The following is a 4,520-nucleotide window of genomic DNA, read 5'->3' on the forward strand; positions in this document are numbered from 1 at the left end:
CGCGTGGCGCGGTGTGGGGAGGTGCGTGTGACGTGGGCAGCATGCGTGGGGTTGGGCTCTGCATGCATGTGTCACGTCGCAGTTAATGTGAAAGGAGGCGGCCCGTGTTTTCCCCCATAAGAAAGGAATAACCGCGGGCACGCTGCTCACTTTCTCCTCTTTCCTCATGCCTTTTCCAATCTCAGAGCCGCCGTTTCCTCTCTTCCTTCCTTCCTAAGCTTCCGCCGTCGCCTGACGCTGTTGCTTCGCCATCCCCCTTCCTCATCCCTCTAAACTTCTTGGTTGCCATGGCGCCCAAATCTGTCAAGGGCAAGGGGATGGCTAAGGGCGCTGGGACTATGGAGCCGCCGGAGAGCGCGCTGTCGGGGGACCGGATGAAGTCTGCCTTTTTCTTCCCCTCGATGGTTGATGTTCAAGAGCTCCGGGCCTCCTTCAGGCCCCTATGGAGAGCGAAGACGGGGGGAGATAATTCGGGACACCCGGCGACGCGCGTCATCCCTGCTGCTGATCCTGCCCCAAATCGGTATCCCTTTTTCGTCGATTATCTTTCTTGCGGGTTATGCCCCCCTTTCTCCGATTTCTTCTGCGACATTATGCACACCTTCGGTTTTCGCCTCTTGGATTTTACTCCGAATGCGGTGGCGTGCATGGCTTTCTTCGCGCATCTTTGCGAAGGCTTTGCCAGGGTGCAGCTCAACACGGCGCTCTTCCGCCATTACTTCTTACCTGGATCCCAAGATCCAAGGGGGCGTACCCGGACGGTGCCGTGAAGGAGAGGTGGGAGGAATGACGTGGCTGGTGGTGCTAGATTGAGGATGAAAACCCGCCGGAATTCTGCAAGGTCCGCCGAGTGCCACCGGTCCGTGGCAGCGATTGGAGCGATGTCGACGCCACCGACGGGAGGCTCACTGTCGCCACCACCAGGATTCTCCGGCTCACCCGGGCTGGACTCACCCTTGAGATGATTGGGGCGGACTTCATTCGTCGCCGGATTGCCCCGTTGCACAACAAGGGGAGGCCAGCTTGGCTCTTTACGAACCCGGCTGACATTATGCGACTCCGCCCCGGCCTCGATCACAACTTCACAGTGCTGGCGCATGCCCACTTCTACCAGCGGCTTTTCCAGCTTGATGTGGGTCGCGATGGCGAGGTCGAGCGGACCGGCAAGGCCGCGAGGGCTGCCGCAAAGGTTGGCAAGGCCCTCAAGGGGCCGTTTTTTAGGTTACCAGCGGGGGTGGTCCCGTTGTGCAATAATTCGCGTCGGTCCGAGATCATCGCCATGATGCCGGACTGTAATGCGCATGGCCCTGTCCCGAGCTGGGAGGAGCCGAAGGACGCGAATGTGCAACAATTCTTTCACACCCTGATCGAGGTGTACGTCAATGTTGACGCCGAGCGGTGGCTTATCATGGACACCACCCAGGCAGAGCTGGACTATATCACCACTAGGGCGAGGGAGGCACAGCTTGCCATGGAGGCCGCCAGCACCGGGGGTGTGGAGGACAAGGCTGCAACGGCTGCGGAGGAAGAGGAGCTCACCCGTTGGGCGGCGGCCTCCGGGGAGGTCAGCAACACCGACACTGGATCTCCGCTCGTCGAAGACGCGGCCGACGAGTCGTTGGAGGAGGAGGACGTGGCGGCGGGCTCGACGCCAACCAGGGGAAGAGGGCGAGTCCCGCGGCGGGCTGGCTCCGGTGAGCCGGTCCGGCCCGGCAGGGCTGCGCGGCCTCAATTGACCCTGGAGGGGTCTCGGCGTCACACGAGGGCCACGGCAGCCAAGAGGCTGACGAAGGCCGCTAAGAAGAAGAAGACAACAGCCCCTTCTTCATCTGGACGCGCACAAACCTCGCCGTCTTCGCCCCCTCCGGCAGATGTCGACTCGGATGTTGACGCGGGGTTCACTTTTGATCTCGGGCCTCTCAGCCCGAAGAGGAAAAGGAAAGTGGTAGAGGAAGAGGAGATAGATGACGAGTAAGTACTCCATCCCTTACTGCCATTTCCATTCCCCGGAATCAAGTCACTCATCTTGATCCGTTTTTGCTTTTGCAGGGATGCAAAGACGTTGGCCCAGAGGGTGAAGAGGGCGAAGGCCTCGGCGAGCAGTCATCCCCCAGCTGGGGCTTCAAAGACACCACTGGTGGTGTTGAGCAGCCCGGACAGCAGCCCTCGGCACAGCCCCCAGCGTAAGTTTGTCACCCTCCTCTTACTCGACATGTGGTAGGCGTCGATGCTATGGTGTTGACCTTGCCGGGTTTGTAGGAGGGGAGCAGCAGCAGGAGGAGCCGCAGACGGCTACCCCCAACACACCACCCCCATCGACTACGCCGCTGCGAGGGGCGTCCCCGGCAAGGGCATCAAGCACGGAGCCCACACCCATGGAGGAGGAGGGGAACTTGGGCGCTGGTGACTCTGCCACGGCGCCGGATGCTGGCGGGGAGGGGACTTCTGCTTCACAGCCTGGCACTGGTGAGTCGCCTGTCCTCCGTCTCTGTTTTTCCCTTATCCTTTTTCTTGGCTTCCATGCTCCCATTACTACCCAGGCCCTCCTTCAACAGGTATGGAGGACGTGGATACCGTTGCAGGGAACATTGCTGAGGAGGCCGCCCAGGACGCTGCCGAGGTCGCTGCTGATGAGGCCGCCAAGGATGTTGCCAAGGCGACCGGCGAGGCTTCTGCCGAGGGCGCCAATGGTGGGCCTGCCGGGGAAGCCGGCAAGGCCACCACCGAGGAAGAGGCGGTTGATGATCAGCCTCCCTCCTCCTCAACCTCGGGCCCCGGCAGGTATCTGAAGCTGGGCGACGATCTTTTCGTCCACCTCCCAGGGGCGTCAAGTTCTCGGGCGCCCGCCGAAGGGGAAGTCTTTGACGGCGAGGTGCTTCCCGCCACCGGGCTTGAGGTTGTCGATGAGCAGGGCGTTGGCGGTGATGGTTCTCTAGAAGAGCAGCTTTTCCGCGCTATGGGGGCCAACTTCCGAAAACTCCACGCGCTCTACCGTGTCCGTCTGGACAAGGTTAAGTCCAGGACAGCAATGGTGGACTAGGCAGAGGTGGATTTCAAGGCGCACGTTGCTGAGACGGAGAACTGGTTCCACCAGACTCGCGAGGAGCAGAGGGCCTTTCAGGAGGAATTGGCCAAGTGCAATGTCGAGCTCACCATGAAGATGGCTAACATCGAGAAGGCCCAAGAACAGGCGGCGAACTTGGCTGCCGCGGCCGAGGCCGTCCGGAACCAGCATCAAGCCGCATTGGATTCCCAGGAAGAGGACCTCACCGCGCATGAGGCGAAGCTTGTCGCAGCACTCCGTAGCAAGGATGAGGAGCTCGAGGCCCTTGTCGCGCGGCGAACTCGCGAGCTGGAGCAGAGGCACAAGGAGGCACTCGATGCCCAGGCTCTGGCCCATGCCGGCAAAGTAAGGGAGTTGGTGGTGGCGCAGGACGAGCTGAAGGAGCAGGCCCTCAAGCTATCCAACAAGAAGAGCACGCTCAATAGCGCCTTGGTGGAGGCGCAAGGAGCGGTCATCAGCAGGGCTGCGGAGCTCTCCGAAGCGCAAAACTCCGTCAGAGATCTCAAGCTGAAACTGGAGGATCTCGAGAAGATGTTGTCGGAGAGCAGGGCTCGGGAGGAGACCTTGACCAGGAGTCTGGAGGAGGAGAAGCAGCTGCGGGCAAACGAGGCCGCCTCCCACCAGGATTATGTGGCGGGCGAGAACAGATGGATCAGCCATCTGGAGGAGGTCGCCGGCAGGGTCACCTCGCAATTGGCCACCATGGGGATGCCAAATGTGAGGTACTCCCCTAAGCGCAGCAGGACCATCAACACGAAGCTGACCCTGTTCTTCGAGGGCATCCTCGGAGCCTTGGCTTATCTTCACTCCAACCGTGCAGCCACGCTGGCCGGGGAAGCCCGGTGACTTTGCCGGGGGGTCATGACCAAGGTCCTCACCAAGATGGCGTACTGGAATCCCGACCTCGACTTCGGTGTCGCGATGGATAGCTTGCCGGAGGGTTTTGACCTCACGGTGCTCAAGGAGAGCATCAAGCCCGTCATCAGTAGCAACGACGAAATCAAGAGGGTGGAAGGCCAGCGCCAGGATTAGGCATCCCGTTCTTCACCGCCACTGCAGGTTCACGACCAAGACAAATTTCATCTTTAGTTAGAACCACATCAATGATGTGATGTAATATAACTTTGCAGTACCTTTAATTTCATGCACGTTATTTCCCCGTTCAATTCCTCTTTGTATGCGCGCCCTACGCCGATTAGGTAGGCTCGCCGGCGCGGACGCCCCTAGCGGCGTTTTTTGGGATGGATCCCCATGGGCCTGCTGGGTACGCATGCTGCCGGACGAGCCACCTTTTCGTTCTGAACGCGGCCACTTGAACTGTTGAGCTTGACTCGAGTCGGAATCGAGAGCTTTGTTGATCGCGGAAGGCTACTCTGCCATTCTCGACGCAGCCGCTTGAGCTGTTGAGCGGACTCGAAACAGGGCAAGGGCGTTGCCGATCGTGGGAGAGCCCCCT

Source organism: Triticum dicoccoides, chromosome 5A (assembly GCF_002162155.2).
Source record: "Triticum dicoccoides isolate Atlit2015 ecotype Zavitan chromosome 5A, WEW_v2.0, whole genome shotgun sequence".
Classification (NCBI taxonomy): Eukaryota; Viridiplantae; Streptophyta; class Magnoliopsida; order Poales; family Poaceae; genus Triticum; species Triticum dicoccoides.